Source organism: Perissodus microlepis, chromosome 17 (genome assembly GCF_051167445.1).
Source record: "Perissodus microlepis isolate ML-2025 ecotype Zambia chromosome 17, ASM5116744v1, whole genome shotgun sequence".
Lineage (NCBI taxonomy): Eukaryota > Metazoa > Chordata > Actinopteri > Cichliformes > Cichlidae > Perissodus > Perissodus microlepis.
The window spans coordinates 33919196-33929150 of NC_140477.1; positions in this window are offsets into that span (position 1 = coordinate 33919196).

A 9955-nucleotide genomic window follows, 5' to 3' on the forward strand; every position below is an offset into this window, starting at 1 on the left:
TCACAGCCATCTTAATATGGCAGTGCAAGAGGCTCAATCTATAACTTTCATCTTAACAGCTTTCTAGCTTCACATTACCAAAAAACAACTCTATAGGAACTTTATCGTTCACATCCCTCTGGGTCAACCATTGCTCTGGTGCTCTGGTGGGAAGTGTTTGATTTCTATCTCTTTTATTTATTATTCAGATCTCATGAAAATACTAAAACTGATAATGAGTTACTCAGACTAAATGTTGTCTCTAGCCAGGCATTGATGCAATGTATTGCTTTGTCACAGAGATTAACTCTTGTACAAAAACGATAATTATATAATACTTTCCTATCTTCAGTATCAATCAGGCTAGATGGACACAAGCATATTAGAGTATTATTTCGGCCAGTAACAACATGTCTTTTGGAGCTGCTACGCTTTCTGCTCAAACACTCAGTAATTTATGTGGGTCCTTATTTATACCTGGCAAATGGATTTTAGCCCCTTAGAGAAACGATCACTGGCCACTTTGTTAGCTATGCCGGTTTGTTAAGTCAGACAAATCAGACTTGCCTAAGTACATCAAGTTTTACTTGGGTATGGAGATTGATCTTAAAGGAGAAGCTAAATTATTTATTACATGTTACTGTGAATGGAAAAAGGAAATGCAGTAAGATATGAACTACAGTAGGGAGATCACATTTTGCCACTTTTTTTTAAAATATATCTACTGTTTTTAAATTCTGCATTGATGAATCATGTAATCAAGGCTTTTAATTGTTTAATAAAGTATTTATTGATGGATTGGTAGTTGTATTCTCTGGTAACATATCAAATATTTTATCAACATAGTCATAAATTATAAAGTCATTAGAAAGTGATTTACAGCTTTATTTCATGGACTGACTTTCCTGGTCTTCCATATACTGTGCTTACCCTCCTTGTGAAGGGCGTTCATGAGCATCATGTGGTAGTCAAGCTACACAAGGGAAGACTGCATTATCTACACAAGGGAAGACTGCAGTACCCACTGGACCTTGTTGACCAGTGGTTGCTTGTACTTGAAGTGTAATCCTCAGAGTAGTTAGGGTTGAAAAGTAATTTACATACTGCAATATTCTAATATTTCAAGTATTTTATTTTCTGGGTTGTTTTTGTGGGTGTTGTTTTTTTTTTTTTTTTTTAAATGCTTGAAATGTAGCCTCCACGCAAAGACCAAATAATATATTAAATATTCATTTCTTAAAAAAAAATAGTTATTTTCTATCATGAGAGGAAAAAATCTAATCTGAGCAAATAATTTCGTTTCACGGGTGCACTTCTTTGAACAGAAATTCAGCAATCCACGCACTTTGAACTCGGCAGCTGCGCACAAAGAAGCCACTGTGCACACACTGCTGCAGTTAGCATATTATCATATCATGCATAAAAAGCGCAAGGTCACAAATGTAGGACTTTGCATCAGCATTAAAACAAACTGTGTGAACTGACACAAAATCCTCTCAAGTTTTGATCAAATATATGCATTCTAGAACTAAATATATGACCAAAGTGCATGAGATATTCTTCTGTGCCAGACAATCACTGATGAAGGCAACAAGCTGAAACGCATTAGTCAGTTATTAAAGTTGTTCATCTTCCCTTAAGTGTTGCTGGAGTTCCTGCATTGTGAATTCCGGCAACAAGCTGAAACGCATTAGTCAATTATTAAAGTTGTTCATCTTCCCTTAAGTGTTGCTGGAGTTCCTGCATTGTGAATTCTTTCATCCTCTCCATGCACCTTGGAAGTAGGTGAAGTTGTGCCAGAAATTTTTGCAATCATTGTCTATTTCCCAGAATGCTCCAAACTGCAATACCGCATTCTTTCAAGAGCAGTAATTTTCTGCTTCGCTGTTGCTGACAGCTTATTTTTACCTGCTCAGTTGGCGTTACAGCCAAAATTAATGACTAACCGCATCCTTTCCAACGTGCTTATGAACTCACCTCTTCGTCCTCTTCAAGACCAAGAGAAGAGAACTGGAACATTCATCATCAGACGACCTTTCAGAGCTGAACAACCATATCGAGGACAGATAAACATGGGTAGTTAAGGAAGTCATCAAAGCAGTTTAACAAAACACTGACAATTAACAGTTAGTAGCATCCAGAAATAATTCATCTTTCTGCCTTAAAAGCACCACAGATGAAACACAAACACCTATAAAAGGAATTTCAAGGGCATCCCATAGGCCAAATATGCCCTGCTAATGAGTCTAAACTATGAATGGTGTGTATTCTTTAGAAAAGCAGTGTGAAGTCAATGTGAAGCCTCACCTTGAGCTAGCTAGCTGAGCTATGTTATCTTGTTTTTAGATTTTAGCTGTTAAGTCTCTAAAGAAAGGCATGTATCTGAGGTTTCACATGCTTATCTAACATATAGCTCTAATAACAGAATTAACACTGCCACAGATCCTTGCTGCTAATTTGTGGTCATTTACTGACACCATAGACTGTGGGGGATTTTCCGGCAGAAAACGAGATAGTGAGAAGAACATCTGTGCACTCCAGTGTGATCTAAATGGTCAAAGTCTTTCTTGTAACTCAATCTTGGCCGCAGTGCTTTACCAAAGGTAAAGACGAACTTATTTTCACTTTGATCTTAATCTCTTCATCATTATTGTTTATTCTTGTTTGCCACATTTCTAAGTATTGTGAGTTTTAGTTCCTCGTTTCCTTGTATCAGTTTACGGTTATTTTCATGAATATTCTGCGTCAAGCTTATTTTGTATAGTCTGTTGTTGTTGTTTTCTTATTCTTTCCATTAGTTTTCTCTGTGACAGGTTTGCATGTTTCAGTCTGTCATCCCTGATTTGTTCACATTGTGTTCCCCAGCCTCATCACATTTTGTATTTATTTTCTCACTCTCTCCCTTGTCCTTTGTTGAGTTGCCCCACATACAGGGAGTGCAGAATTATTAGGCAAGTTGTATTTTTGAGGAATAATTTTATTATTGAACAACAACCATGTTCTCAATGAACCCACAAAACTCATTAATATCAAAGCTGAATGTTTTTGGAAGTAGTTTTTAGTTTGTTTTAGCTATTTTAGGGGGATATCTGTGTGTGCAGGTGACTATTACTGTGCATAATTATTAGGCAACTTAACAAAAAACAAATATGCCCATTTCAATTATTTATTTTTACCTATGAAACAAATATAACATCTCCACATTCACAAATATACATTTCTGACATTCAAAAACAAAACAAAAACAAATCAGCGACCAATATAGCCACCTTTCTTTGCAAGGACACTCAAAAGCCTGCCATCCATGGGTTCTGTCAGTGTTTTGATCTGTTCACCATCAACATTGCGTGCAGCAGCAACCACAGCCTCCCAGACACTGTTCAGAGAGGTGTACTGTTTTCCCTCCTTGTAAATCTCACATTTGATGATGGACCACAGGTTCTCAATGGGGTCCAGATCAGGTGAACAAGGAGGCCATGTCATTAGTTTTTCTTCTTTTATACCCTTTCTTGCCAGCCACGCTGTGGAGTACTTGGACGCGTGTGATGGAGCATTGTCCTGCATGAAAATCATGTTTTTCTTGAAGGATGCAGACTTCTTCCTGTACCACTGCTTGAAGAAGGTGTCTTCCAGAAACTGGCAGTAGGACTGGGAGTTGAGCTTGACTCCATCCTCAACCCGAAAAGGCCCCACAAGCTCATCTTTGATGATACCAGCCCAAACCAGTACTCCACCTCCACCTTGCTGGCGTCTGAGTCGGACTGGAGCTCTCTGCCCTTTACCAATCCAGCCACGGGCCCATCCATCTGGCCCATCAAGACTCACTCTCATTTCATCAGTCCATAAAACCTTAGAAAAATCAGTCTTGAGATATTTCTTGGCCCAGTCTTGACGTTTCAGCTTGTGTGTCTTGTTCAGTGGTGGTCGTCTTTCAGCCTTTCTTACCTTGGCCATGTCTCTGAGTATTGCACACCTTGTGCTTTTGGGCACTCCAGTGATGTTGCAGCTCTGAAATATGGCCAAACTGGTGGCAAGTGGCATCTTGGCAGCTGCACGCTTGACTTTTCTCAGTTCATGGGCAGTTATTTTGCGCCTTGGTTTTTCCACACGCTTCTTGCGACCCTGTTGACTATTTTGAATGAAACGCTTGATTGTTCGATGATCACGCTTCAGAAGCTTTGCAATTTTGAGACTGCTGCATCCCTCTGCAAGATATCTCACTATTTTTGACTTTTCTGAGCCTGTCAAGTCCTTCTTTTGACCCATTTTGCCAAAGGAAAGGACGTTGCCTAATAATTATGCACACCTGATATACGGTGTTGATGTCATTAGACCACACCCCTTCTCATTACAGAGATGCACATCACCTAATATGCTTAATTGGTAGTAGGCTTTCGAGCCTATACAGCTTGGAGTAAGACAACATGCATGCAGAGGATGGTGTGGACAAAATACTCATTTGCCTAATAATTCTGCACTCCCTGTACTTGTGTGCCTTCATAGTGTTTCCGCTCCTTGAGTTAGCTGTATATGTATTCCCTGTGGCTTCTGGTTATTTGTTTCCCCTAGCGTTCCTTCCTGCTTTCGGACCATGTAAGCCTTTGCACTATTTAGCATTAAATACTACCCCCCCCCCCCCCCGGATTTTTTTTTAGACTAGGACACGCTGCAGGCACAGCACAGAATCCCACTGAGTTTCATTATAGTCTTTGATGTTTACGCTGAAGCACTTGAAAGATTCACAAAGCCATCATGTCTGATTGTCAATGGAAAATTGTACTTAGTAGTCAGTATAATCTTTAATGATATAAGTTTGCATATGGTAGAATACTGCATGTAATCATTTGTGTTTAGAAGTATATAGTTGGTGGCATATTGAAAGAATGTCTCACCCTAGGAAGTCTGTAACGACGTTGTGTATATTCCAGAGTGTTCTGCCACTTACCCCCACATCCTAGGAGCATGGGAAAGGTCGTACCTTGTCTTATTGTTTTATGGTAGGATAAACGTAGCTATATCTGTTTTAGGCTAAGTGCCTTTTGTTTAGATGAACTGCTGGACTTCCAGACCAGCAGGTTTAGGGAAGTCATTTATGAGGTCACACTCTGACACACACACACACACACACACACCTCCACATTTCAATGTATGGAACGAACGCTCACTGAAGTGTATAAATAAAGACGAGGGCAGTCCTCAGTGTTAGTCTCTGAGCCTCACTCTTGGTGTGTGAGTTCTGGAGGCTGCCCTTGCTAGCAAGAAAATCTGTGTGTTTCTCCTCTCTGATTCTCTGCTGAAGAAGTGTTTTAGAATATATCTCTTAACACTGATAAAATGCCATATTATATGTATTATTTTCTGTGGAGAAAATGAGAATGAGAGGAGTACATGGGTAGAAATTGATGTTCAGTATTTTCTCTTATTAGCAGGACCTTCTAAAGCAGCAACGCTGGCATCCATCTCTGTCATTGTTTTACTGGTGATTCTCTGCTCTTTGGGCATCATCACCTTAATGTATCAAAGGTATAAGAAAATGTTTGGATAACAGCGAGCTTGGATGAATTTTGTCATGCACCCATCACGTTACAGTTAATTGTTTTTTAATCAATCTCATTGCCATTTCTCCCTTTTGTAACTCAGGAAGTCAAAAAAGCACATCCCAGTGCAGACGCCAGATGAAGTAAAACCCATGAATTCTGGCCCATCTGAAGTGGACTTGTAGATACTGTAGTACCCTGTGGCTTTCCCACTGACTCTTACCCTCACATAGAACTGGACTCTGGTCAGATGGTGTTTGTCACAGCCTAATAACTTCCAACAACACCATTCCCAAATCATCAGGGCTATCTTGCTATTATTTTAGTTGTTTATATAGCCTAAGAAGCTTAATAAAAAATAAATAAATAAAAAAAAGACTACTCGGTTGTTTCTGTCCTAGCAGCAGTTTGCTTCTTTTATGTAATAAAAATAAACATAATTAACTCTGTTAAGGCATAATTCTTGTTGTTTTCTTCTTCTTCTGTTTCAACTTATAGTGAAGTTGTTTTACTTAATTCAGCCGCTAAATTGGAGCATTCTTACTTGAGAATGATTAAGTGGTATTTTAGTATTTTATCTTCACTACCACCTTGTTAAAGGTACTTCATTCAATTGTTTTTACAAACTAAACTTTCCTGTATCAGATTAAAAGCCCAGAGTTTTAGTAAACAGCATCACTTCAGTTGTTATTGTAGTGTGTATTGTGATACATGGAATTAGTAAAGGAGAGAAAGAGTATGAAGATCTTCATCCTGGCAGAGATGAAGACAATCAGATATTCAAGAAAAGGAGATCTGCTAGAAGGACAGCTGTATGGGTATACAGAGGTGTTAAACCACCAAGAGAGAACTGAAAAAGGATTTTTGAAATCAGTGACATTTTGACAGTAATGAATTCAAAAGCATGGGCCTTCTTCACAGTGTGTATGCACAAAACTATGCAAGAAGGAAATTGTCAGTATTTAATTACCTGGGTTTGTTTATGCTCTGCAAACAGACTTGGAACGGGGCCAGAATCCTCTCACTCATGATGAAATACTTTAGAAAAACGTGCATAAGGCACGAAAACCATTGTTTTCGAAAACAAAACAGTTTTTCTAAAGTAAAAACTGTTTTGTTTTCGAAAACCATTGTTTTCATGCCTTATGCACAGAAATTCTCCCTTTTTGTTTGTTTGTTTTAGCCATTAATGCTGCTGTCTTAAAACATTGTTCTCCACAATACACCTCGAGCTAAACATATTTCTGTTTCCACCCATTTAACCGGCACGCCCAATGCTTTAGAGCATGGGTGGGTAAACTCCAGGCCTCGAGGGCTGGTATCCTGTAGGTTTTAGATGTGTCCTTGATCCAGAACAGCTGATTTAAATGGCTAAATGACCTCCTCAACGTGTCTTGAAGTTCTCCAGAGGACTGGTAATGAACTAATCATGTGATTGAGGTGTGTTGACCCAGGGTGATATCTAAGACCTGCAGGACACCGGCCCTCAAAGCCTGGAGTTGCCCAGCCCTGCTTAAGAATAATTCTGAATGAACAATGAACCGTGGTAAGAAATTGCCTGATGCGCACGTTGCAATGCGTAATTCTGCCTGTGAACCCAGCTGATACCTTAGTTCAATCCAGCTTACGTTTTATGTCAACCTTTCGCTTTACATGAATAGGCTACAAGCCCCTTTATCTTTACATCTTTATCTTTACAAGCCCCTTTATATTTATCTTCTGTCCCGTGTAGAGGACACTAGGTCCTCCTTGATAACAGAATGATGTGATATGATTATGCTGTTTTGATTTTTGTGTGGATTTCTTGTTAAATGTATTTTCAGTTCATGAGCACTACAACAGTTAGAAAAACACATCTGAATCCTGAAACGTTTTTTAGCAAATAACTTCCCATAGTGAAGCCTTTTGATTCAAAAAAGAAGTTGAGAGCTCAGACGGAGACATCCTAGCTTCAGAGGAGCCTGAGGTGGGGGAAAGTGGCTGAAGTGTATTATGGATAGTAAGAATTATTTAAGCTGGAATTTGAAGTTGTGGGAACATAAACATCAGGTCAGACTTCTCCAAAGGCAGCTGTTCATCCCCTGAAATTCCTCAAAGCAGTTTAAATGGGGATCCAAAAGACGCCTGCTTCCAAACTGGGAGCGCTTTTAGCCTCACGCGTATAGAAGATAATGCGAGGAGAGCAGGGATCTCAAGTCTCAGATGCAAGGAAAGTAAAGGTGGTCCAAAATGGACCAAGTACCTGCTCCAGTGTATACGTAAGCCTTATTTATTTTTATAGTCACAAGATCAAAAATATCCAGATTCTGGTTAGCAAGAAAAACGACCTTAATGACTATGATCGAACATATTTCCACACTATTTATTCTCAAGCTAGTTAAACACTAGATGGGCCTTGGATTTATAACCCTTGATTTATAAGTAGCCCAGGAGAGGTGCTATGGCATCTATTAGAGAAAATATTTTTGTCCCCTCCAAATAATTAATATGTAATAACATTACCAAAACTAAAACTTAAATGAAAATGTATCTAACCACAGTCTGTGGTTAGATACAAAAAAGTTTGTTTAAAGAGACCATAGAAGATGGTAGATGCACATTTGTTAAACAGTAGCTATAGCACAGTTCACACGTCTTTGTCTATGGGAATAACTAATAGCCATGAATAGAATAGGTAATAGTCATATTGGGGGACCCTCCAATGAAGCCTGTGTTTATATAGACTGAGATCCACTAGCTTAAGCTTTAATTGTTACAGATTTGGCAGCAGTATTTGTACATGTAGAAGTGCTGGTACCGGAGCAGTAGAAACACTACATTTATTAAAGAAAGAGTTCATAGCAGTTGTATTAAACAGTGTAAAATAATGCAAAATCTCTCGTGTACTTTCAGCTTTTATCACATTAATTCTAAATGTGCAGCAAAGTGCATGAAAGTCTTTTATACCCCACCACCGCTGTCCATGTAAGAGTGCAGAATCAATATCCCAGTATGCTCCAAACCACAGAGACAACCAGGCTTGGAGCGATATTAACACACTTCCATCTGTTATGTGATGCAGAGCAGAAGCATTTTACCATCACAGAGTCAACAACGCCTGGTAAAGCGTTCAAATAGTGTCAACTAATCTGTATCAAGGTTAGATGTTGATAAAGGTAGGCAATGTCTTGGCCGCATCCTGTTAACTGGAACCCAACAGAACCCTGAGGTAGTAAACATTCATAATGAGTGAAGTTTTCAGAGTAAAAGAAGCACACCTGGGCTGAGACATTAAAATAGTTTAACCAAACTTGAGGTTTAATCTGAAGTTCTGCTAAGTTTCAATACCAAAATAAGCTAAATTTGTCCCCCTGCTCAGTAAAACTAAGATTAGTCATTTTTTAAATTTGTTCTTTCTGTGTGTGGAGTGCTCCTTCTATTTTGTGATTTGTTTATATCTTGATGCTTCTTACAGATAGAAACGCTCCATGTCCAGAAATTCCTCAAAGGAATTTCATTAAACCACAAATAGATTGATTCAAAATCGCTAGCAATTACAAGGGATTCCACAAGAAAGTGTGGGAGTTCAAAGTTCAGTAAATGCATGCAAATTGAAGGTGTTCAGCAGTGTAACGGGTATAGGTTCGAGTATAGGCCTATACGTAATCCTTGGGACGAGATCGAAGTGATGTCTCTCTCTTCAGCTAGCCTAATACAACATGAGCATGACATCCAAATACCTACTAATGAGGTGATGAGATAAGAACAGCTTGTACATCATGTAGTCAAGCTTTTATCATTGGCAGCCTCTGTGAAAGCAATGGTCTCCAGATCCAAATCAGATTGGCTTGATATTAATCAATTGCACATCTGAAGACACTAAAAATGGAAGTTTTGTCTTGACAGATCTCAAGAATTGCGCAAAGGAAGTTTAACCAAGTTTAATGATGACATTCCTTTGGGTCAAGCATGCCCCTGGTGCTGTAGCATCTGCCCTTTTACAAACTGGGATGAACTTTGTTACACTTTTTTTTCACATATACGAGGAGCAGAGCTGTTGCTTCCGCTATTAGCAGACACGGGGCTGTTACCGTGACGGTACCTAAACCAGATCAAACTGGTATGTTGCCTCTAAACTCTTGCTTGTGCATAAACATATCTGTGAGTTACACTGATGAAATCATCGAGCGATGGAATTTCTTCCTGCTGAGCTGCATATCTTTAAGAAACATTTGTTCAAACAGCCAGCAGTTGGTTTCTTTATTGAACCAGCCAAATATGTTAATCCCCACTGATACCCAGTCAAGAAACAGAACGGCATCCTTTGATTTATTTAGCACATAATTAATCTGAAATGTACCAGACTTTTACATCTAGTAAGTGTCTGGGCTTCTCAAGGTTTTCTTGTCTTTTGTTCTTGCCTTCTGTCACTTCCCTTTTTCCCTTGCTGTAAGGTGGAG